We start from the raw sequence: 26,792 nt of genomic DNA, 5'->3' as shown, positions 1-26,792 counted from the left end.
AGAAAACTTGGGATTTCTTCCTTTGACCATTTTGAAGTAATTAGCTCCACAGCGTTGCGCGCTCTTTGGTGGCTACACCTCATAAAACATGGTCAAGCTGTCGAGGAGGACATAGGGAGAGACAGATTTGTCCCACAATGCATGCGGAAGATTTATTAAAATGCACAGAACTTTGGGTAAATAAAACGAAACGTGAGGTATTTGCTGATACCACGCAGAAGGGTTGGAATCGACGGAAATGAGGGCAGTGATGAATTCGTCAGACCGATACGAAGCGTAACAAGAATCGTTAAACGTCTGTCTCTACTTGGCGAACGCTTGGTCCGTCGCACCACCAGTTCCTGACGCAATGCTGCTCTCACCGCTTCTCATCGACAAAACCTATGAAGACAGATAACTTCCGGTTTCCCTGTTGCTAAGGTCAACAATAACGTATACAGTGAAATGATGCAGTCGGGAGCTCGACAGGGTTGGTGAGGAAAAGCGCACAACCTAAAAATATGTCTGCGGACCTGCGTACTTCGAGGCGAATGTCGCTGAAAGGCGATAGTTTTCTGCGATCTTTGCGCATAAATTGCTCTCTCTTCTCTCCGTGCTATTTTTGTGCTGCCTTGTCCCCTCTTCTCGGTGTGCTCTTTTCCTCGAAACAACCAAGCAAGCAAGCGAGAAAACGAGCAAGTACAGGCTCAACGGCAGGCGGGCAGGGGACAGGCATTGAATAATTGGGGGTAAAATTTAATGACACGCGGGTTGAGTTGGCGCTGCCACGAGGCGTCCTAATTTAAGGGTAACGATAATTGCCCGCAAACCAAGCCTTATGCTGCTCCACTGTAAAAATCGTTATCAAAAATAGGGCCGCATTGGGATTGAGAACCTTGTTTTACCCATAACGTTCTTCTACACTGCAACGTTCCAAAACTCTTGCACGTTGCTGTGAAGAGTGTTGCGCGACGAAGACACACGGGGAAATAACGGAAACTGGTAATGGGAACGGCGGCACGGAACTTTTAGGTAAATTGTGCGCGAGGTGCACCATTGCTAACAAACTAGAACATTTTTTTGTTGGTACATGCTCCGGTACGGACGAAGTAAGCATAGTGTTTCCATGGCAATGGAGGATAAGCAACTCGAATAGTGAGCTCAGTAGGGACAATTGAATTGACCGAGCTCGGCGAATCAAACTCTGTTCACTTCATTTCATTTGTTTTATTTCATTCTCCTGCCTCCTGCCTTCGATATGTGTACGGGTTTATTTTTCCAAGCTTTATTATTTGTTTAGGGCGAAGTACTTTAGGCTTTAGGGGCTGGGGCTGTTGGCGTCTGCTGTCGCCGTCGTAATCATCGCCTCATGTAGTTACGCTGCAAAAACACCGGGAAAGTCGTTTCTGCCTCGCGCTGGAGCGCCTCGTAACGCGTACTAAAAACACCGGGACGCTTGTCTACGCCTCGCACTGGAGAGCTTCGTGTTTCAAAAACAAGGGACTTTTACAGCATAGCTGTATACCTCTACCCCCCACGGTTCCATTTACGTTGGCAAAAACGCCAAAGCACCACCAAGAATACACTTCTACACTGCATAATTTGCTCCTCCCCAGGTTTCACGTTAGTGGTGATGGCCCATTTTTATAAATTTATTTTTCACAGCGCTATTTCTTTGTCCCTTCAAACGTGGCAGTAGTGACAAAATATTGTCTGCTAACGGTTCCCACCACCAGCAAAAAGATCGTCTGCTTCCTTTCCCTTTTAGGGGCGAAGCTCCTCTTTCTTGGGCCCTGTCCCGGCCGTACGCGGCACATTGTACACGGCACATTGATGATGATTGTGGCAGGATCCCCTTAGGGATTGGAGAACCAAAGATTGGCCGAAGAAGTCAGAACGTTGAACGAGTTCGTTGCTACCCAACAAGGAGGAGAGGAAGAAGAAGAGGTTGTCGTTCGTCGCCTGCGAGCTGAAGACACGTACCGGGGGTACGGGACACAAGACGCTCTGCAGAAGGCGACGACCAACTTACCCATGCCAAATTCGCCAACTTACCCATGGAGATTCTCATCGTCCCAAACAAGCCCTACATACTCACCACAAACATCAACATCGTCTACGGGCTTGTCAACAGAGCCGTGGAACGCCTGACGTGTCGAGTGTTTATATGATGTGTGGGCGAATGTTTCACGGTTTTACCGATAAGCATTTAGCTTGCCCCTCTCATCATCGTTCACTCCATGGAGATGGCGGGATTTTTTTTTTCTGAAGGCTGTCACCATTGGTGGCCTGTGTTATTTATTATTCTTTGTACGTGATTGTTCTTTTGGTTGTCTCATTTCTGACTTCGGTTCTATGAGCTCATAGATTGACTACTGGCGGTTCCCTAGCTTGCCCATCCTTCGGTGGCTCTTCCGGTGTGCCTGTTATCTTTGCTCGGCCTGCACACAGCGCATCGGCCTGCGAGACGAGGAAGAGAGGGACGGAGGAGGAGGGGAGACGGTGCGTTCGAGCGGATACATTGAGGTCCGGATATTAACTGTGCCGACCGCGTTCGCTAGAGGTTGTTTTCTCTACAATTCGTTTTTGTTACTCTTCCGCCGACGAAGCCAATAAAGGTCGCACGGCGACGTCTCTAGGCGACCAATGTGCATTAATATCCCTTTCCACGTTTAGTGTAAACGCGATCACGCTTTTTTTTTTCAAGCACGGTTTTCGGACGAGCGTTTAGGGCTTAGAAACTGCATGAGCAGTTGCTGTCATTTAGGACTTCACTCTACAAATTTTCTGGTTAAAAGAAAAAAAACGTGTACAGCGTTTCTGTGCTCCGTACCGCACGCTTCATGTAATGATATAAAACGTCAAGAACATGAAGCCAACAACAAGAAAGCAACGCCAAAAGCCCCGGTTTTAACGGAGCTAATAGAAACGTCAATATGGTACCACAAGTAGGTTCTCCCCGCCAGTCAAAACAAGAAATCTTCCGCTAAAACGAGATACTTCGTTTGTCTCCCTGCGCGGTAAAGAATTCATAACGAACATTGAAAAACAACCTCTTTTCAAAAGAAACATTCGCCCCAACGCGACGTCAGTTTAAGCCGTTTAGCAGGGATTAGCGGAGCTGAAGCTTTTACTCGACCGACAATCACAAGGTATACCCTTCTGGGTATTTTTTTTTTAAGTACCGGTGAAGCCCGCGTTTCCATTTGGCAACCTGCTGCCGAAAATATTTTTTTCTGTTCGCCTGCCTTATCTTTCTCCCAGCATCGGTTTTAAAAGTTCCACAATTTGCCATAGTTATAAATAAAATGGCTGAAAGAAAATACTCTGTAGTGAACTCTACAGTGTTTTTGTATTGTATTACATATATTGCGCTGTATTGTATTGTACTGTATTTTATTGTATTGTAATAGTAGGTCCGAATACTCCAATTCGCTGGCAGCTCCTAACATAAATGCCTGAAATGTTCCTTGGCCCCACGATGTGTTTGCATTTTTTTTTACCAGAGCTGATTCTCAGTTAGATAAATAAAGTGAGTTACGCTGCTGAAATTCTGAGAGAAAAAAAATCGCCATGTTTCTTCAGCTCTTGCTACCATCTTCGTTTGTTCCTCTTACGGGGTAATACTTCCCCGCTCGGCATTTCCGCAAAGTTATTTCAACTACAATCTGAGTTTCAAAATGGGCCTTTGCAGTTCGCCGGTAATTTTAATGCGGATCGGATATGACGAGACCATGGCGTTACTGGAACTTACTAGGCAGAGATTTGGATCGGAGGCGCATGTTCCCTTTGGATGCCGTAAAATGTAACGTTGGTGTTTCGGCTCAACGGGGGCTGCTTCCTGTTCGTAGCTGCCGTAGTTAGGATTGGTACCATTAAATACGCTAAAATTCATTTGATCATCTCGCTGACTATCAAAATTTAACTGCCGCTTTGTTGTCATATTCGCATTCATTGTATAGCAGAGGTGTTATTATTCAACAAAACTAAAAGGCAATAAATAATACCATGGCAGCAAGACGAACCAAATCAGCAAAGTCTTTAGTAAGTTTCCGCCACGCAGGTATGTCAATGTTTACGCCACAAAAAAGTGAAATAGTCAAAGTTTTGCTTGATGCTGCGTCATGCTGTTAAATACCTGTAAGTAATCGTTTCTTCCACAGGATTTCCCATCTGTTCTAAAGCGGACCGCTAGAACCCACGACCAAGTCCAAAGCCAACGCCTGCGTTAGGAACTTCAAGGAAACGCTGTGCCCCCGGAATTCGATTATCTCTTAATCGAGTTGTCGCCTCTTTCATAACGCGAGGAACCAAGGTTCGATTACGACCACGGGAAGCGCATTTTCCCCAATTTGCTGCAAATGTTATTGTTCGCTACCGCTGCTAACTCGTACCCCTCCGGCCTTTGGGGTGTCCCAGTGGTTCGGTCGCTGGTTTCACGGCATAAAGGTCCCATGTTCGCTTGCCGCGGCCTCCAAAACCACGTTTTTTTTCTCGAAGCTTAGAGGTTTTGTGGTGTGCCGGGCAGATTTAACAAGGCATAAACATCTCCGCGGTTAAAACGTCATTGTCTAGAGCCACCAATATTGTTTTACTTTGTCCATGATGTGGATATCGGGTAATTTTGTTTGTAATTCAAGATGGCCAATCTTCAATATAGCTAAACAGCAACATGGCAAACTGCACCCGAGCGCTAGCTTCACTGGACTATCTTCCCTAAGTATAAAAGGGCCCTGGTTTTTTCCGCAAAACGCAAATGCAGCTTGATTACCGCAGAGTGCGACCCGTTGGACTCTAATATTGTGTCTGATATTTGTTCAAAGTCCTACGTCACTTGTCTGACTCTGCCCAGAAAAGCGAAGTCTTTGACCGGCCAGCCTTCCTTGAATCTAAGGGAAGAGGTCATAGCATTCCAGGCGAAATACTGGCGCTGACGTATCTAATTTAGAAACGCCGTCACGTGCACGTCAGCGATGTTATATGCTCTTGACTTCGCTTGGCCTTACCCACGCGCATTTTGCGCAAATGACGACCCTTTTGGTGAAAACATACTACCCCCGTCCCCTTTGTTACTACAAGATATTCGAAAAGTCTATTTTCTTTGCTCGCTATATTTATTTGCACCATGCTACAATTACAACCCCAGTATGTACGGTGCTTCTACAAAGGCGCTCATTTCTACAGCTTAGTGACTCAGAATCTATTTTAACAGACGTTCGTACGATACGCTCATGGTCAGTGCCCGTTGTAAGAAAGTTCTTTTGTAGAACTTCTCGGATTGCGCCAAGCAAGGAGGGAAATTGGGTAGAGTTAAAAGGGAATCGCGAGAAAACGCAGACAAAAGTTTCAAATACTCAAGATAATTTGTTGATGTCGAAGCCACTATGAATACCTGCGGTTCTTATCCCCTCACCTTACTTGTTCCTTCGGGCGTCCTTACAAGCTCTGTACAACGGATTTTTGCGAGGTACAGGTGCCCCAAAAAGTAAACGAAGCATGGGTTTGAGATTTTGATGGGATTTCTTCGTCACGTGCCTAGCCAGACACCTCTAAGTGACTTTTCAAGAAAGTCATTCGAAAATAAAATTAGGTGGCACATATTCTTCTTATGTGCCGAACAACATATACATTTTTGTAATTTCACGAAGCCGTGCTCCATTTACTTTTAGTGGCACCTGTACATGCGTGAAGAACAATGCAGTTCTTTGTACTGCAATTGTGGAAAACTGTTGCACATATTCCGGGATTTTTCGTACTGTTTTTTCTGAATTTTTAAAAACTGCGAAATGTGGAACACTTTTTTACTTATATTCGTTATGAAAAAAAGATTAGCGCAGCTGAAATTTATGTGTAACATTTTCTTTGGGGCTTTTTTTTTCATTAAGGCGAGAGCGTTCTGAGGGAGTCCAATTGGGTCCCTCAAACTTGAAAATAATGCATTTCCCCTTAGACTGGTTGGTCGACCAAAAAGCTCTGATGAGATCTTTGAACACATTGCGCATTCGTCACACCTGGCTTAAATTGTGCGAAAACGGTTACTTGAAAACCGCGAAAATGGAACGGTTCTAGCAAAGGCAATACACGGCTGGATCATAAAGAAGGAGTACAATAGTAGGCCTTCATCCCATAACCCACGTATCGGCCCACATTTAGATCGTTCAGAGATGCGTTCACCTATTGCGCGAAAAAGCGCCGCAAAGGTCCTTTCTTAGTTAGCGATTTGGATTCTTTAAAGGATTGACAATCCATTGGACGCACTTTCAGCGAAGGTTTTGACGCACTTCTGACGTAGTTTTCACGTGAGAAATTAAGCTTTCGCGCTTCTCTCAACTTTCTTTAGAAAGGGGTGGTAAAGTTTTCTTTTGATCGGGTCTGTAGCGTCGTGCCATTTCTCTACAGCAAGCTCTTCGCCCTATCTATTTATTTCCTAAATCGCGATCGCCTTGTCTCACTTTCAGAGTAGCGATGTCGGCTCTACCCTCGGCAAGATTTCTACATTTCCATTTGCTTTCTCCTCCTGCCCCTCCTTCTCTTCCTCTTTCTGCATCCAATTCGTCTTACAAATGCCACAATGACAATGAAGTCCCGCCAGCTTATAACGAATACATCTAGAACCAGAAACCAGTTCGCTTTATCTGTTTTTTATATATGAAAATAAAATGTAACTGTACAAATGTAAGAGGAAAAGAAGACTTGTTCTTTATACCCGGTTTTCTTTAGAACTGCGTTCTCTACAAGTGGGCTGTATTCTATAGCGGCCTAAAAATAGCAGAGTTCGCAAACACAACAACAGCTCTAGACCCTCCCCTTCCTGATCAGGAACGCTGTCCTCATTATTTTAGACACGCTCCACTAATCTGACCTCGGCTCAAACTACACCAGTGTTGAAAGTGAGCCTGACTACCACGCTGCAACGGCTGCTTTTATTTTCAACGCAACCCCCAGAAGTTCCTGTTGTGATCCACGTGGCAAGCTCGCCGTTTCCATTAACTTCCCATCGTGCGCCGCTTAACGGGCCCTCGCCCTGCCACGCCGAGTGAGCGTGCGAGGTTTCTCGTTAATCTAGACCGGTACGAAGGCCATGCGTGACAGGGCAGCCATTTTTTCTCCTGGCTGCCTTTTCACCGAGGATAGCGAAACAAAGTGAGATCTACGCTAATGCACACACACACGGTTAGGAGAAAGGTGCGGGCTTAGTGCTTTCTTCTTCCCCTAACTTCCCTTTTTGTACACAGGCTGTTTAAATTTTGAATTACAGGATTATCGACTAACCTGGTCAAAAGTACTGTCACACCGCCAGTATCTTCGCGATAAACAAAACCTAAAACATATTCATACCTTGCTGATGACGGCTGATTCTGCTTACCTGGGTTTCGGCTGCTACTGGATTATAGTTTGTCGGCCCACGGGAATAAATTTGGAAAAGCCTCCGATGGTAAACTTAGCCGAGAGCGCACAATGTGAACTAGGGTATTTTTTAGTCGTCGCGGCCAAGGTCGGCGAGGATGAACTCTGCCATATGTGATCGGAGCGGGTGTTGGAGATAGCACGCGACCTTGGAGCATGTAGGAAACACGTGGTTGACCTAGAGATGTCTTAAGCTTGGATTCTTTGCGGTATCTTGACGGGTATGGTAGAGGTCGTTTGATATTTCTTCCTCGCGTCCTTGTTTATTGTAGATCTATTTGGTTCAGGTGGACGAGTGACGCGTTGAAATGAATACCCGTTTTAATAAGCGCCACACGCTAGCTTAGCACACTTTTGGTGGTCATTACTTCACCAGAAAAAAAAAAACGTCACTCTGAAAAGCTGCAGCCATGAAATTATCAGGGTGGAATTAGAAGACGACCTGTAACTGTCGACGCATTAATCACTATGGTAAAATTTGGGGGCTCTGTAGTTACTTTGGGTTTTTTTTTCAGGAAAAGGACCATGATCCATTCAAGCGGGTAACTACTCCTTTGACCTAACTTAGAGGTACTTCTTTCACATTTATTTCGGATATTATATTACTGCTGTTTGTGATATTATTCTTCGGTGTATCATTATCATATTAATCATCCTCGTCGCCTTAGTCGGTTCCCCCCCCCCCACTCCCAGCCATGTTACAGGTTATATTGAAGGGATGATGGCGAGAAATGGGCTTTTAAAAAGTGACGATTCTTGACGCGGAGTTTTTTAGAGCATAAAGAATGGCGAAAGCGTGATTCATTGTGTGCATTTCGTCCTACTTGTTGCCCAGTGTAAAACTGGGTGCATCAAGAAGACTCTGATTTTCAATTCCTTCCCTTCTACCTGTCCGAAGAATCGACAACTCGGCCAGTTGACAGTGATTCTTTAACACCTCGAAGTGGCGCACACTCGACAAGGACACAAGAGAGAAATAGGCAAGGCACAGCCCTGCGGTTTGTCTATTTCCTTGTTGTGTTCGTGTCGAGTGTGCGCTACTCAAAGTTGTTCAACAAGTAGTTGTCAGAAACGTTTCTCTTCACTCCCCTCCCCGTCGTTCGTATCAACATCCCTGAAGCTGTAACAGGCTTCTCTCCCCTATAGCCTTTCCAAGTTCTTTATCTTGTCCTCGCATTTATACATTTATCTTTTCCTTTTTTTCGAAATTTCTTATCTTCAGCCATCTCTCGTCTTGGTTTTTTTTTCCGTGTTTCTTGTAAACCCTCCTTTTTTATTTAGGCCTTCTGTTTTTTTTCTCTCTTTTCACAGTAAGTGTTCAAAAGGCCCGTGCAGCCAGCAGCAGCCAGAGGACCCCGGACTAGGGATCCCCTCCATCGGGTGGGTGCCCTGACAGCAGCAGCTGTTGTTCTCAAAAAAGATTTGATTCATTCATTTTTCACTTCCTCCGCCATCGTATGGCGTTCCTTCACTGCTGGCTCCTTTCTTCTCGCCTCCTTCTTTTCTGCTCAGCTGCCCACTCTCTGTTTGAGCGCCTGCGTGTTTTTCTTTAGGAAGACATTTATCAGGCCAAAGTCAATTATTTATGGCTGCGGTTCGGTTAGTGGCACGGCATCATATTTGTGTACGCCTACTTCTTTCCACGTGCGCTAGTGGAGTGCAGTCTTCACATTGTTACAAATATGGGAGTTTAGCTCTCTGTGTATAAACAGTGAAAAAATATCGTGCAGGCAGGTTAACAAAGTGCCACCTGATTTCTGTGAATGCCGCATCATCGAAGCCGTTCCTAAGTAGAAATATCAGTGCCAAGATATTCCTTCTTCGTCTGATTATTTGTTTGACTCTGACTCATGCCATGTTCCAATCCTGATATAGGGAACCTAAGACTTGGATAAAAATTATCTCACCATGTGGCCGTTTTTTATTTGCAGTTGCGCAACCTGCTTTTTTGTGTTTGTATTCCACTATACCGGTTTTTTCGTGATACCCATGCATTTGGATATTTCTACCGACTGTCTGTTTGAGTTGTAGGGAGAACTTCGTGAAGATTTCTCAATAATATTCCTACTTTTGTATGTTACACGGTGTTTATTCATCCGTCTACTGCATACGTAGTGTGATGAACTCTGGCCATGAAGTTGAGTTCTAAGGTTAGTGTCACAAATAAGATTTTCAAGAATGCATTCAAGAACGAAGACAAAATGGTCCGTTTACACTGCAGGACAATCCAGTGGTTTAGGTTCCCAACAATTATCATGCCTGACAAATCCATAGAACCTACAAGGCAATCGTGGCGAATGACGTTGCCGAGCCTAATTTTAGGCTCAAATGTTCTGTCTGTGCTCGGACATCACGCAATGCAATCGTGGCGTTCTGCATTTCGCTCTGCCTCAGCACACATCACATTTTCGAGTCAAATGTATTCACGACTTTGAGATTCGCCCAATTGACTTTGTCCACGGCATGGACTAGTGACGTGAGCATATAGCGGTGAAGCTGAATTACGGTATTGCATACAAGTGTGGGGAAGCACAACTCAGAGCATGTCAAAGATTCCATGGATGGGATTACGTCAAACTTGAAAAACAACCACATCAGTGAAAGTTAAATAGCAACCCACCTGTTCCCCGGAATACAAGGAACCGAAAGTTACCTTTCTTTCCTCGCCGAGAAAAGACTCAGCTATAATCATAAAGCTTCACTCTATCTGCTTACGTCACGCACCACCCAGTTTATCACAACGTACTTGCATACTCGCACGCCTGTAATTACACTTCGGCAACCCGGCCTGTCTGCAGTGCACTTACCTTGCCTAGGTTCTAGAGTTCTGACTTTATTATGCGACGCAGGAACAATCGTCCACAAAAAGAACCGCAAAGGTCGCAGTTGGCTTCAAAGCGTCATTTCAAAACAGCGGTCCTACTAAATGTCAAGTATTCTACATGCCACAATACGGGAAAAAGTTAAATTCTTACCTTCTTCGCTGATCGAATAGCAACAATAAAGCACTTTTCTTGCTCCATACCTCGAAACACCAGGTGCACGAGCTATGACGGAACGGCGGAACGTGTGTTTCTAAAAGATTGAAAGAACGTGTTCATGGCCTCACAAAGGAGTTAGCTTACTTTCATCCCCACCTACAAGACTTTGGGCCCTCTGCGGTGTCACCGATGTTCGTGATAAATTTTTTGCACGCTTTACACAGCTCTTAATATTTTTTCTCTACACTTGCTTCATTAACAGAGGCGATCTACACACGGTGTTCTTCGTTGCTGCTAAACTTTGCGGTGCAACTGAGGGAGCCGTTTGCGCCTTTTCTGTGCCCTAGCTAGTTTTTGGTATAGTTTTGTTTTTCATATTCAATTTATTTTCCATAGCATAGCCTTAAACCTGATTACTAACTACTATGGCCACAGTTGCCCGGGGTAGACAGACGACTGATACGGTGATCCTGCTTATGATGTTGCTTATGATGGGCAACGCTAAACTCACATGTCCTTCTCACTTATGTGAATTTACGCGTGCTCAAGCGAAGAATTATCCAGCCTTCGTGTTAATGGCTAGAGGTGTTAGAAAGAAGGAGGGGGTGAACCTTGAGACATATAAATCAAGGCTATCAGGTATAACCCAAACAGACGGGGATTACCAAAAATCCGTCTTTTCTCCGTTCAGGGTAGGAAAGTTTAACCCCATTTCAGCTAGTTTTGTCCTTGTACCCATAGCAAAGAAACCAATTTTAACTTTGTCGCTCCATCGAACACTTTGTCCAGTCCCCAGTAACGTTTTTTTTTGTTTGCAGCTTCGAAAACAAGTAGAAATAAACGAACAAAAACCAAACCATCAGAAACTCCTGTCTGTCAGGTATTCGTCGCGTCCGCGCTTGTTTACGAAAGAAGCCTCATTAGGATTGCTAAACAGCGAGCCTTGACACGACCCGAATTGCTTGGACAAGCTCAGAAAAGAAAACACGCACGAAGACGACAAAGAACAAGGTGTCCCCCCGACATTCGCATGAAGCAAACTCCACAGAAAAGCAGGAAGACGTCGGGCATGGCCATTCTCTGTTTCTAGGCTTTCCTTTCTCTTTTACGTTTACCCCCAGCAGGCAAGCATAATTAATCTCTTCAGGAACAGTATGCTCCGTTTTCTCATTATGTCAGTCGTTTTTTTTGCTGTTTTTCGGCAATACTTACACATTCTTTCCTCTCCGGCTTTCTCTTTTTCTCCATTTACGTATTCAAGGTTCTGTGAGTATTTTTTAAAAAGCTGCGCTTCCTGGGTCCAGGATGTCGTCCATATAACGGCAACAGCTGTGAAGGGTCCAAGATAGACAAAACGACTTCTTTGGTTATTCATAAAAGATAAACAAGGCAAGGGTAAAAAGTAGCGAGAGGTATGAGATAGTGTTTTTAGATCTGGAGAACTGCACAGAGAATTGGAGACGCGAATGGGATGAAACCGCAACTGATGGGACAAGCGCGTGAAAACCACACGATTTGTCTTTCTGAGACAATATTAAGGAATCGTATTTCGTATTTCTTCACCTTACAAATAACACGATGAATACGAGAATGAACACTTGTGCGGGCACGTCGCGGGGTTGGGGTTAAGATGAAAATATTGATAACTTTACGTTGGGAGAACGATGTACATCGTTTGGCGCAAGGAGTGGACAATTGACTCATTAACCTGGGCGACACCCGGTGGGGTCATGACTCATGAGCAATGTATTTGGGCGTGCCCATGTTAGAATAACATTCTGGCTTCAACGTGTTGTAGAAAGCTCTGGTGCGTTTTATTAGGGTCCATCTGGTGAGAAAAGTAATGCCAAACTATCATATATCGAAGAGAAAGTGGGGGTGAAGCAAGCAGACAAAGCAAAAGGGATGCACAACCATTTCTAATCTTTTTTTAAAGCAAAGCTTTTTACCTCTACCCCGCAAGGGTTCTTTGGCGACAGTTGGTGTCGACAGAAAACTCCCGCCAAGAAATAAAAGAATTTGCTGGCACAGCCAGGAATCGAACCTAGAACTAACAGAATAACAAAGCGAGGGCCAGATGTTTTACCGATTTAGAAACGAGCCCACTTTTTTCCGTTAATGCATAGAAATTTTGGAAAAAACTGAGACAAGACAATTACACGCAATATAAACACTAACACACAGCAAAGGGTAAGCACGTCAGTCTAATAAAGGTCGGCACCATTTCAAAACTCAGGCAAGCAAACGCACGCACCCAAAAGATGCAGCCACTCCGGTGGATCACTCTGCGCTGCATAAATGCTCCGTACCAACGCCGCCTCTTCCCGAAAAATGCACTTAGTCGGCCCAGGGGGTTCCGCATGCCGATCAGTCATGCGCAACTTCCACAAGCTAAACAACCGTAGGAGAACAAAAACGTTATATGGCATTCGATTAACGTCCTCAAATGGCAAGAATACAATGGTTTAGGGGGTGATGTCAATGTCCTTTTTTAGTGTCCGTTGCAAAACGGCCCAGAAAAACACATTTCCTAGCTTCGAGACCACGCGGAGATGGGGAAGACAGGTTGCGCACTAACCAAGCACATCTACGGGTTTACCCCCTGCATTATCGCTAAATGCCGCGTGATATCGACACGAGACCTCTCGCGTAGTTGCGCGGTTTGCCCAAGGCACGTGTAGCGGCCCTGTGAGCGCCTTGCGCTTGAGCTAAGAGTTACAAAAATTAAAGCAAGCTCGAACGCATGGCATCTCACTTCTAGCACCCCACTGTGCTAAAGCCTGTGGCCTCCAGTGTTCACGTAAAAAATCACAGCTCCTTGTCGTCCGCCCTCACGCCAAACGACACTTCAAGGAACGTATTCAAATATTCCTTGATGGCCAGGCCATCACTCCAATCCCCAGCATCAAGATCCTGGGCCTACATCTCCAGCCCCACACCAAGAGTGACATATCTTGGCAGCGCCTCAAACACAGCATCAATCAAATAATACACATGATCAGGCGAGTTGCCACCAAGAAGGGAGGCCTCAAGGCATCTGATACCTTTCGAATAATTCGAGTGTTTGTCCTCTCGACAATCACTTACGTCAACCCGCTGTCTTCTCGGCAAGAAGGACATAAAGATGATTTAGATAATGATTAGAAAGACGGTTGAGCAAGCCATTGTTCTTCCCATGAGTGCGTCCACAGAGAGGCTGCTTAGCACGGGGCATAACAACACGGTGGAAGAGCTGATAGAAGGCCATCTTTCTAACCTGAGCCTCCGATTGAGCATAACTGAGGCGGGTCGCCGCACCCTTCACTAAGTTGGATGGGCAGCACAGAATGTCACTCCCCTTAGTGTACTCCCAGACTCTTGGCGACAAGAACTAAAGATGCTCTCTCGGCTTGGAAATATGAACCCCTCACACGACGAAGGTCGCTGACACACACGGGCTCAAACGCTCAAACCCACACTCGGTGGGGATCATGCAGTTATCTACACAGACGCCTCCAAACATCGAGAGCAGCAGTACGCCATCATCTTGGCTACCTCCAGAACCAACCTCCTTGCGTGTACCCCACTCAAGACCCAACACATGATGGCAGCAGAAAAGCCAGTCATCGCCTTGGCTCTCACTCAACCAGGGGTTCAGAATGTAGTCACCGATTACCAATAGGCCTACCGGAATTACCAATAGGCCTACCGGAATTACCGGAATAGGCCTACCGGAATACCGGACGTTACCGCAATTACAATTTCGGCTGGGTGTCCCGACCTGCACTGCGTGTGCTAAAAAACCACTCCCCAAATGGTTCCATTCACCTCATCTGGGCACCCGCTCATGGTTCTATGGAGGGCAACAGATACGCCCGCTAACAAGCCTGCGCTTCTACCCCCGTGCTATGGAGCCGCACGAGGACAGTCACGCGCTTGTCACGTTCAGGGAGATAACCCAGCATTATCGCCTTCAGAGACAGAGTCTACCTCCGCCTTACCCTGACCTTTCCGGAGAACAACAAACAACTCGTGTCATCGCTGGAAGATGCTGCACACAGTGGCTCCGCCATGTAACGGAACAAAAAAAGATGTCAGAGGGTTATCATGCTCCGTGCTATGACTTGTATAAGTAGTGGTATACACACCTACCAGTCATAAAATTACTTCGAGGAGAAAACGCTTTTCGGACTTAAAGGAGTACTGACACGAAATTTCAAAGCTCAGATAACTATGTAAAACGCTTCCTTTTTATCAGGAGATATCTCCCAGCAAGTTTAAACAGCAACCGTTCAGCAAAACATATTTAAAATCCATTTTAATCTTCGCCCGCACGAGAAAGCCCAGAGCGGGCCGATGTGACATCATCTGCTACGTGCCCCAAACTGCCGACGTGCCCCAAACTGCCGACTGTGGTTGGCGCGCGCTTGTCGGGCGTGTGTACACGTCATGGTTTTGGGACTGACGTCATGCTGCCCGGGCCTGTGGGGGCGGCGAAGACCTCGGCCGGTCTGGGCGCGCGCGTGCGCTCGCTCGCGCGCGCTTCCAGAGAGGCAGCGATACGGCAAGAATGGTGACGCCATGTGATACATGCTGTCATGGCGGCCGCTCGGCGTTTTTTTGTCGAAACCGAAACTGGCACGAATAAACGACGCCGTAAATGAATGTTTGCGCTGCGCTCGACCGTCTAATCTGTCATTCTATGATTAGTGGGCTGGTAGGCGTGCATAGCAGCGAAAAAAACATAACATAAAAATTTCGTGTCAGTACTCCTTTAAAAGACTACACAGCATTCGCGCTCACTGCTAAAAGTAACAAACGTTGTCCTAGCTTTCTTCGATGTATTGCAACAGGAGACCACGTGGTTTGACAGGTCACACGTGCCAATTTATAGCTGACGGTAAATATATTACGGAAGTTCATTATCGCCCCCCACCACTCGAACCCTCGAACCTCACTTGCGTTAACAAACACGCGCGCACGCAATCACGTTGCCTTACATCGGTCCATCGCATGTAAGGGGAGCATTTAATCCACGTGGAATATCAAAGTGGCTCCTTACACCAACCATCCTTTATGCCTTTTGTTTCATTCCGCTATCATTTTTATTGAGAAATTTTAGTATTTTATTTTCACACCATTTTCATAAAATGTCCTCATATTTGCTGCTGTTTGCCCATAGTCGGCCTTGCCGCGCCAAAAAGCAATCTTAACCAAGTGGGGAACTGCATGAAGTTTAATAAACTCCGCCGCAGCTCAGAAGAGCGACCCGTATGTTAATCCCAACTGCACGGCGGCTTCCCCGAGCACTCAGGCACGGCAGAATCAAATGCGGCGTTATCTTCAAGTTCGTCGAGAGAGAGCTAGAGTGAGAGCACAGCTTTTTATGAACGTATTGCTGCTCAGGAACTCTTATACCTTTCTTTTTACACCTGTCTTATAGTAAATGGTGCACCATTGACGTGGTAAGAGCTTCATTCGTGAACTGTCAGTGGAGGGATCAGAGTTTGAGTCTGCTAAACCCTTCCTTCGCTCGCGAGGATAGAGGGCGTGGCTATAGTTAGCTTCAGCCCAGAAAGAAAAAAAAAAGAAGCTGTGAAGCGGCTCTAGTGCGCGCGAGGACGAAAGAGAAGGGAAATTCTCAATGCTGATAGAAAAGACTGGGCTTCAGGTGATCGATTTTCAGCATTCGTGTTTTCAAGTTCTGTTTTTCTATTTTTCGTGTAACGCCGAAGCAACTTTTGGACTGACGCCTGTGTTTTGTGCATTTCATTTAAAAAAAAGCATAAAGTCAAATAGCAGTACAAAGACCGGAGGAAAGCAGGTGAAGGAAATGTAACACGGGAATATTCCGCTCACATGAAGTGGAAAAACAATGCTGACAAATAATAAATGACTGAATACTCAAGAGTTTAAGGAAGTACTACCTGTTTGATGGACACGTAAGCTTTATATAATTCAGTCTAAATCGCGTAGGTGAAAGAAACAGGGCTGAAATGTAAAGACGGTTGCAAATACGACTAAACGTGTCAAAACACTTAGGTTGTGCCGTGGTGATAAAAACGAGGAATTGTTACGGTTTACAGAGAGCACTGCTTCAAAAAGAATATTTAAAAATGTATTTTTGTGAAAAAACAAAATAACAAAAAGGAATAGCGCTTCTGGAGCTACGCCAGTGGGAAGACAGATGTCTGTGTGGAACGGCGTGACAAGCACGAGACGACATACGAGGGCGTGGGAACAGAGCGCTGAGTAACAACTGGCATTTATTATCGGTATACAAGAGAATGGTAAACAAAAAAATGTCCATGCACAACGTGTGTGATGAACGTGTAGGAATGCACTGAATGCACTGGAATGCACGAATGAACTGGAAATTTTGTAGGTGAGAGAAGCGAAGAACTAAAAAAGTAGTAACAAGTACGGCCAACCATGTAAAAATGCATTGGTGGGTCGGGGGGGTATAAAAGAGTGAAACAACCCTTAAACGGAGACCGTAAGAGAAGACAAAGACCCGAGCCCTGACTATCAACTGAGGAATATTTATTGCTTGCAGAAATATAAAGGAAAACAATATGATGACGTCACACCCGTGGGTGAAAAAAGAAACAAAAACAACTGTACGAAATGCAGGCGCATTTGCTAAGCCATGCTCACTGTTATCACATGTTTAGGTACAAAAATTCCTAATTGTACAAGGCTACCGAAGAGCCTTGTAAAAAAAGTTACTGGGAACTCCATAAATTACTGGGAACAGCAGCAAACTTCACGCGTTCATTGGCAAGGTGTTTTTCCAAAGTCTTCACCAGACCTCTTGAATGGGGCCCTCTGGTCTACTTCCGCACGTGATCATTTGGTCTCTGGGCTTAGATAATCTAATAAAACAATCTGGCCTTAGATAACGTAATCAAACAGCGCCAAACCCGTACAAGTAAAACTATTAAAGTTAAGTAGATGCAAATGGTTAAGATTAGCTTCGTCAACCCGTTTACATAGTCTACGGGCAAGGTTTCAAACTACCACTCTTTTCTCATGCATTTTTTCGCTAAGATTTGACTCCCTTCAAGATGAGTTTCATGAGGAGTTCATGAGGAATGGCACCCTACCATTGCCCCTGAAGAAGAAAGTGTATGACAGCTGCATCTTACCGGTACTCACCTACGGTGGAAAAACTTGGGGGCTCACTAAGGGGGTTCAACTTAACGTGAGGGCGACTCAGCAAGCAATGGAAGGGAAGATGACTGGTGTAAGATGCAGGGGCTAGGAGAGAGCGGAGTGGGTCAGGGAACAGACACGTGTTCAGGACATATTAGTAGATATTAAGAGGAGGAAATGGTTGCGGACAGGGCTTGTAATGTGAGAGAGAGAGAAACAACTTTCGCTGAGCCCATTTCAGGTGACGCTCGCAGGCGTCAGACGGGGTGGAACCCTAGTCACGAGTCCCATATGAGTCCAATAGCTCCTGGCCCCTGGACGCGAGCTCTTGCTGCGTCGACAGGTCGGGGCTGGACATCAAGATCTCCCATCGCTCGGGTAGGGGGGAAGGGGAAGGGGAAGGGGGAGGGAAGGTAGAGGATTCTTGAGCTCAGTACACTCCGCCAGTATGTGCGGCAGGGTGCCTTCCGTCTTTTTGCAGAACGGGCAAATGGGGTCGTGTTCTGCCGGGAACATCTTGTTCAATAAAGCTGGGTGCGCCAGTGACCCCGCTTGTGCGCGGCGCACTATTGTTTGTTGCTTGCGGTCGAGTTGCTGGTGCGGCACGGGAAGCCTGCACCTGGCGCTCCTGTACAGCGTGGTAATCTCGCGGTAGCTCGTGACTGGGTGCGGTAGCTCCGACTCGTCCTCGGCCCGGTCTGCTAGTTCGCGGGCGTAGTGCTCGGCGAGGGCGTTGCCTTCCACTGTCGAGTGTGCCGGAACCCACACGAGCTCTACGTCTCGTCCCGGTGGGCTGCGCTTTGCGAGAATTGCCATGGCCGCGTGGGAGACGATCCCCTTGCGGTAGTTGCCGTAAGCCGTATTGGAATCAGTGACGATCGTATGCACGTCTTCGTGCGTGAGGGCGAGAGCGATGGCCATGTGAAAGGAAGATAACCGTTGGTCAATAAGTGTAATAGAATGGATCCCTAGAGAAGTCAAGCGTGGAAGAGGGTGGCAGAAAGTTAGGTGGGCAGAGGAGATGAAGAAGTTTGACGGGATAAATTGGTCGCAGTTAGCGCAGGACCGGGATAAATAGAGGTCCATGGGAGAGGCCTTTGGTCTGCCTTGGTCGTAGATGGGCTGATGATGATGATATTGAATTTGCGAAAACTTTTTCAAAGGCTACACAATTAAACCTGGGTGTAATAAACCTCTATGTAACGAAGTTTCTCAGTTCCCCATTGCCAGCCCCATCAAAACTCATGTTTTTCAACCTCTATGTAACGAAAACGTCCCGACGGTTAACCTGGATGTAACGAATTCGCTACGCCGATGAGCCCTCGTTTCTAGCACTTTTTCTTAAAACTCGACTGTAGAAATGCACTAATTTAGCTAATTTTCCCGGACCGCAAAGTACCGCACGTTTTCACGTGTGAGTGTGGTGCGGTTACGTGCTATATGCTTGCCTGTCGGTCTGTAGTCGGGTGTCTCCGCTGCTATCGGTGGTGTAGGTTCGTCGGTGATGATTTCTGCTGCCAGAAAAGGAAAGATTTTGTTTTTTCAACAGGAGCTGGCAATTTTATTTCAAACTCTGCCAGCGAAAAAGAAGAATGTCGCCGTCTATTAGTGTATCCCAGCTGGCACACACTCAAAAATTTAGAGTGCGGAAAAGAGCATCAAGTTCACGAATAGGCGTCCTTTCAGCATATGTTTGGTCCTTGAAACCTGTTTTAGGCACCAAACTGTGTCAAAAGCAAAAAAAAAGGATACTTCGGTTACGTTTGTGAATACAGAGGTAAGTGACCTTGCTTCTTTAGAGTGCCGTGGAGTGACTAACTTCGTGGGAAAGCAGCTGGAGGAAATCACGCAGTTTTTCACTGTGGAAGGTGTTGAAGGGTGAGTTCACACCGTCACTGATTCTAGCATTTCGGTTTCGTTCCTGCTTCATTTACGCAAGCCTTAATTTGAAACGTGCATGTAACTAAAACCTGGATGTAGCGACAAATTGCGAATTTTTGTAAACTTCGTTATATACAGGTTTAGCTGTATAAAATTCTTGACATTTGCATTATTACTGACGCTATTAGGGATATAATATTATCAGTGGCACTTTTAGTAACGCCAGTAGTTCTTCCGAGAGATCCTGAGTAACTTATAATAAATTAGAATGGTATTTGCTATAATTGCGCAGCATACGAAACGAACTGGTTGTTCTATTATACATTTAGAAATTTTCGGGTAAACGTATGAGACCTTCTTGCGGTATCACTCTTTTTGCAACACCGACGCTTTCCGAAGGGTCTCGCACCCACCTTTTCTGCTCACTCACTGTCAGCTATTGAGGGCCGTCGAGAGCAATCTGTCATCTCTGCTGACCTCCCAAATAGAAGGCTGTTAGCAACACAGCTCAAGCCAGCATTCCTTTCAAGCCACACACACACGGCAATAGCCTGAAGCGCAACGTGAAGCAATTTACCTGGAGCGACTTGCTTTCTGCTTTATTTCTTTTTATTTTCTTGTTTCTTCCTTTTTTCTTTCTTTCTTTCCTTGTTTCTTTTCTTCTTATTCCTTTTTTGTCCTTGCTTCCTTCCTTCCTTCATCTATTTTTCTTCCTTTCTCTTTTTCTTTTCTTCTTATATCTCCCTCTCTCTCTTTCTTCTTTCTTTCTTCAAATGTATCCATATACCCATTACGCATTATTTCGAGCAGGCAGATACGGAAGAACAAACTTTCGGCCGAGCTTCAAAATCCTTTGTTCTGCGTGCAGCCGTATGGCCCGACTCAAACATCACTTAACTGAGTAATCCAGACCAGTGCCAAGGCAAAAAGCAAAAACGCCCGTGTGTACGAGATTTCGGCGCTCGTTAAAGATCCCCAGGTGGTCAAAATTAATCCGGAGCCCTCCACTACGGCGCGCCTCATCGCCTGCGTTGCGTCGGCGAATTAAACCGCACAATCAATCAATCAGACCAATGCACGATTTGATTAATTATGTTGGTGTGACTTTTAATGATGCAAATCAGTGTTCAAAAGTCCCTTTAAAGAGCCATGTAGACAAACTACAAGTTTGTGTTATTCGAACGATTTCGTGTTTTATAGTGCCACCAGCGCTTGTCCGAATGGAAACGTGCTTTATTCACTGAGAAATAATTTATTTTAGGCTAAAATTTCAATTTCCCCGCTAAATCATGCATTTTCGTGGTCTGCAATGACATCACAGCTGTGCAGCCGATTAGGAAGCCTTGTTTACCGTTAGTAAACCTAGATAGCGCCACCATACCGTTGCAAGCCATGTTCTGCTTCTGGTTTGTTTTTGACCTTATTTGAACCTGCCTTGTTTTTGTTCAGAGAGAAAATAACCATTTCGTGAAACATAGTGCTCGCTCGACAAATTTGGTCACGGAAGACACCGTTGCTCGCTTCAATCGGCCAGTGTCGCCTGAGGCAACCCCAAAGCCCGGCAGTCCTGTGTAGCTAAACCAAGCATAGTGCGCGTAGTAGCAACAGCAGTACGGTGGGACAAACTTCCGCTGTTTGTCCCCACCATTCTTACTTATATAAAAAGAATGTTCCCTAAATTAATCGGAAATAGCTGGGTCGGCAAGCCTATAAGTCCTACCTAATTTGCGTTTGCTTTTTCCGGCCTCCGCCAATCACAGAGCTGGAGGGTATGGCATCACGTTCTGTTGCGGGAAATGAGCGAGTGGGTCGCATGGCCTTTCCCTTTTTTCCTAATTATGTAGTTTATTTGAGCGAAGTTTTTGTTAAAAGTGGTGTCAGTATGACTCTAACGAGGTAATATTTTTAATCAATCAAACTTGTGTTTTCTGTTCATGGCTCCTTTAAGGCATTTTACATAAAACATTGATGCACGAGATGAACGTCCGGTTTCCTTATTGCAGTAATTGCCTTTTTGAAATATTTCTGACTACCCCCTTTATGTAGCCGTTTTGACAGCTGCGCGGGGATCATTTATCCTCGAACGACATCAGTAGCAATACGTAGGTCGCATGGGCACGTATCGGAACCAGTCACAGAAACACAAAGTAAGAGAAATCCGCTACAGGTTTTTTAGTTATACTGGAATGAAGAAATAGCTTTTGACACCTAAGTTGGCAGCAGAAATTTGCCAGTGGGAAAATTATGATAATGAGTTCGCAGGCACTGAAGCTGATAGTCCTTTCATGAGTCATATGACGAACCGCGAGCCATAGTCATGAGTCATAGCCACAAATAGTCTTAGTCCTATGACATTGTCATGATAACAATCTTCAGTCGCAGTAAAGTCATAATATAACCACTCGTAGGAATCTTCGACCACCTTAGCAATATGACTGCGAAAACTGCGTAGCTGGTGGTCTTCACTAGCCTCAACTTGACTTTTCCCAAACGTGCCCATCTTATCAGTAGATCTGACACCGATGCCGCCGAGACCACGCCGTCACGCTACACTACGAGAACACCTTACGTCATCACTAGGCGCAAGCAATCCCCGGCATGCGACCTCCAACTCGAACATCTGTTTTCGAGTTGGAGGGCGCTCAGGCAACGTCCAAAGCCAACGCCCGATCTACGAACCCAAAGAAAATGCTTAGCTCCTCGAATGCGATGACAGTGCACTCAAATAGACGCCGGTTTCATGGCCCGAGGAACCAAAATTCGATTCCGAGCACGGCGAGCACTCTTTTTTTTAAAGGCACGCACTCCCCACACCTGCTCTTCGGCTCCTTGCCTCCTCGCTACTTTCCCTCACACTTGTTGACCTAGCATTTTCCCCCTCTCCCCTTTGCTGCGGCTAGTTTTGAGCGACGCCAGGCACGAATGGAACACACACTTGAAAAGCTCCTCTGTTGAAATGAGCCCCCAGGGCCTTTTGTTTATGGCTTTGTAAGAACCCATGTATAATATAAAGCCTTGACATTCGGCTTCACTAGTGTAGCAAATGCATTGCTGGAAACTTCCATGCAACATAAGGAGACTCAATTGAAGATTTAAATTCAACTTTGAAAATTTAAGACCCTTAATAGTTTTAAATAACCCATAAAACCTCACATAATTCTATGAATACCCAAACCCCGATTATATACCTCATATATCCTTATGGAATCCCATGAGGGCTCTACACTCTATTATAAAGTCATCCCTATAAACTCCCATTATCCTATGAAGTGCCTAATCGTCTTTATACCTGTGCGCACGTGCTACAGATTGGGGTATTGCAGTGAATTTCTCTACTTTGCCGTAAAGCCAGCTTTCCTCGAACATGTTACTTCATGCGTATGCGCCACGCGGAGCCCGCTTTTGGTGACTCACGCCGCGGGAGATGCAACGATACAAAACAACTGTTCTAGCGAAGTCATGTAGAGACGTGCATCTGTGGGCGGACGCCCCTCGCTGAAATCTCCTCTCCCCCTCTCTCAGACTCAACGTGCGCCACTACCGCCGGTTCTCACGAACCCGAGAAAGAGTGCGTCTGCACTGTGTTCGAGCCGTGTGCAAAGTGTTTGACCATTGGCGCTTCGGGATATAAATACGCGTCTCCTCCGAACGCATATATTTTCATTCAATTTACAGCATCAGATCTTGCTGTTGCCCTGTTCCTGTCACGCTGCAATCTCGCCCGGAAGGGTCCTGTTCTGTATTGTCGCTGTTCATCTCTAGCCACGCAGTAAAACAGTTAAGTTTTGCCAAAGGCTTTTAAGTGCGCATTTTATAAGCGACCCCAAACCATCCACCGCCGGCGGCGTTGGCGTCCGCAGTGCTCCTCTATATTTGAAAAAGAAACAGCATCCGGCGCCAGGTTTCGATCCGAGGACTTTGCGGCCGCAGCGCGACGCTCTACCGACCAAGCCACGGACGCGACGGTGATATCAGTGTTAGACGCGCCTTATATCTTTAACGCATTCAAACTACGTCGTCAGCGGCGTGCGTTGGCGACTCAGCGGTGTTATAGCGGCTTGATAACTGCGTGGTGTACACGTGATACTACAAACCCGATGGAAGAGATGGAAGAGAAGGCGGCGAGGCGGTGGGCTGCGGGGGCCGAGCGCAAGCGCCGCAAGCGGGCCGACAACCGTGCATTCGCACTTTCACATTCTCCCCCTCGGGGAAATGCGGGGGAATTTTGTGTAATCTCTCCCGGTAGCTACTTCTGAACCAAAGTTTTTGTCGTCCACATTAATACAGCTGTTCCATTTCACTGCTTGTACAACACGCTGCCACTGCATGACGGAGCCGACGGAGCAAGGATCGGGGACGCTTTCGCCAATGTAAGACCCAAGAATAATCGTTGGAGCGCAAATTCCCCTTTCATACAGACATGCGGAGGGATAGACAGATTTCCGAAGGAAGTATCCTCGAATGTTAACGCATTAAAAGCAACTTGCTGATGCGAGCAAAATTATAGCGGATCGTCTCATAAAAAAAAAAAAACCTGATAAGGAGGGCTGCAGATATACGACTGCGGGAGGCTTCCTCTTTCACAGGTTGTTCATCACCGGCGGCCGGCACACGCCACGGTGGTGCGCGGCACAGTTTTCCAAGCCGCAGAATGCATTGGCCTATTACGTCCTTCTTAAAAAGAAATGAATTGCCGGCAGCGTATTTCAAACTCTCCGCAGGAGGGCGGGACGCCCGTGGGCCCATTCGTTCAAATTGGATGGCCGCCCGCCAAATCGTGGGCTCTTTATCACTGTCTCAATGGATGGCGGAAATGGTGGTTGTACAACATCCCCAGGTCCTTGCACTCCGGCTGTCCTTTTTCTGATGGCGAATTCTGCGTTTCAGACTTTGTTCAACTAATCGGAGTCACTGAGCTTTTTCCGAACTTTGCATTTCAGTCAGGTTGTAAGCCACGAATATTATTGCCTCTGTCACCGTTTCGCAAGCCCCGTGGCGGGGTTAAATTTTTAAAGTGAAGTTATGAAAAATAAGTGAACACTGTACTATTTATGTGTTAGGCTGTGAGGTATTGTGGCGGCGTTTTCGTATCAACTCTGGGCTCAGGAAACCAGGTCATTGGGCTGTGGTGGCTTTATAATGCACGCTTCGCTATGGTTCAGCAACTTCACGATGATGGGCATTTCCTCTTCTCTCATTCACGCTGGCGTGGTTACTTAGTCGTTCACTTACCGATCGCGATGTCATGTGTTACATTTTACCCATTGGCAAGTGTTTTTCTCACGAAGGCGAGAACAAACACACCCGCATGTACAAGATTTAGGAGGAGTTTTAAAATCCACTGGGGCATCAAAGGACACGTGCTCATCCGGAACACTTCTGTGGTAGCCCAAGTTTAGCTTCAGCGAGTGTTGAGCTTCTTTGTCTCTAGCTACATTCCACAGGAAGCTTTTCTTAGTGTTTAACGCAACACAAATATTTAACGCAACAAGAAAAAATGCGAATTCTATCACTTCAGCCACTAGAATCGTTCTGTCATGGCCTGTTTTATAATTTGACCATCTTAACGCGCCAATTTGACGTTCAAAGCAAGAAGTTCAGAAAGGTGGCGCGAAGAGACTGCAGGGAAGCGTTAGAACTTCGTTATGAACGTTCGTGAGAAAACGTGTTTACAAGCAATTGGATTTGCGAATCAAATTTACTAAATTTTGAAACGAGTGGCACGTTTATAACGAAAGTTTGTAGTAAAACCGACGCGCTTAAGCAGAAGCTCCCAAGCAGCGGCAGTTGTTGTATTCAGCCAGTATTGCACGGCGGCGAAATTACACTAGACTGTGAGGACGCCGCCAATGCTGAACTTCGCCTGACATGTAACGTTGGACCCAACAGAGCTCATTCGTCAGAGGTCAGCGCTAACTAGGTGGACAAAAGTTGGTTTCGATTACCGTGCGCGGTTTAGAGAAACAGGCAAATTCTGTTTCTACAAAGCCGACATGGGAACCTACCAGCCCTATGCAAACAATCGAATGCACTGAGTGAAATTCGGGGCAAAGAAACGTGTGAACTTAGTCGTGATTCGTAGACGAGCTTTGGAAAGTCCGGCAGACCTGATTAAATTGGCCCTTCGTGGTCGGACACTTTCTTCTCGGCGGGGGTAAAACCCTTTTAAGTAAACGCAGCGTCGGTCAGTGTGGCTGACACGCTTTTCCGTAGGTGTTTGATGGAAGAGAGTCGGGATTGTCGGGAACGTGGTAAAAGCGAAATTGCTCTAACGCTAAAGAACAGGACACTGGGGTAGAGTAATTAGGACCAAGGACAGATAGAAAAAGGACGAGGTTGTCGTTTTTGTCGTGCTCACTTTTCACCTCTCTTCACTGCCCCTCACATCACTTCCCTTCACTTCAGATCACTTAGCTGCCCGGTTTATTAACATTATAAAGGTGTAGCCTTATGCCCCAGGTAGAAGTGCACCTTAACCGTAGCTACAAGTGCAATATTAATACATTCGTCCCGTATCCTAAATCTCAGCTCGAGTAGATTGCGTTTATAAAGTGGATGTGCCTGATATTAAAACGGTGCTACAAGGGATGTATTCGCGGTGTTCTGCCTGCGGAAATTGTATTTTTTTCCCTCAGATCTTACACTAGGCCTTGTAGCTCTCCGTATTTGCTGATTTGGCCCCGGTGGGAGCTTTTTCGCATCTGAGGCGTTGCGGTTAAGCCCACGTTCGGCGCTCAGACGTTGTGGGCACATCAGACGATATAAATCAACAAGCAGTACGGCTTGTCAAAAGTCATTAGAGACCACCGAGAAGGCGTCAGCGCAGAGACAGCGCGGCTTTACAATGAAGGCCAGCAATCCCCCGTTCGACGACCCGACGTCGTTCGACCAGAAAGCGTGCTCAATTTCCCGTCGCGACGTCTGCGTCTAGCTGCTTGAGACAAACTCATCTTAGGCGTTGGTGTGCCTATGGTTTGTTGCGCGTATTCGAAACAGACGCGTCCTGCGTGGATCAATACGGAGTGGCTGCACGTTACGACACAAAGCGTCTCTTCTGGTAGCTTTCTTGGACTCGTTTGAGTGTGTATAGCGGCTGGCGTTTTGGCATGGGGGGAGGGATGGCGGGCGTTGTTGTACTATTTAATCATAAACTTTTCTAGGAGAATACAGTTATGTTCAGTGTCTCACTCGCAGTTAGCGTTACTTTTTTGGCAATCCTTCGCGGCTAATGCGACCCTCTTCATCAGTAGTTGAACACGACACTAACTAGACAGGCCTAATGAACTGGTGCGAAGTTCCTTGGATCCACGAATAGCACCCCCCTGTGCAAAGGTGCTACGGTAAAGCAGGCAATTAAACGGACTTTTTTGTCAACCTGACTACTACCAACAGCGAGCTTACCCCCTAGTA

The sequence above is a fragment of the Haemaphysalis longicornis genome, unplaced genomic scaffold (assembly GCF_048455015.1).
Source record: "Haemaphysalis longicornis isolate Haplotype H1 unplaced genomic scaffold, Haemaphysalis longicornis Haplotype H1 scaffold_5, whole genome shotgun sequence".
Taxonomy (NCBI): Eukaryota; Metazoa; Arthropoda; class Arachnida; order Ixodida; family Ixodidae; genus Haemaphysalis; species Haemaphysalis longicornis.
Note: the sequence above shows the minus strand (reverse complement) of the source record.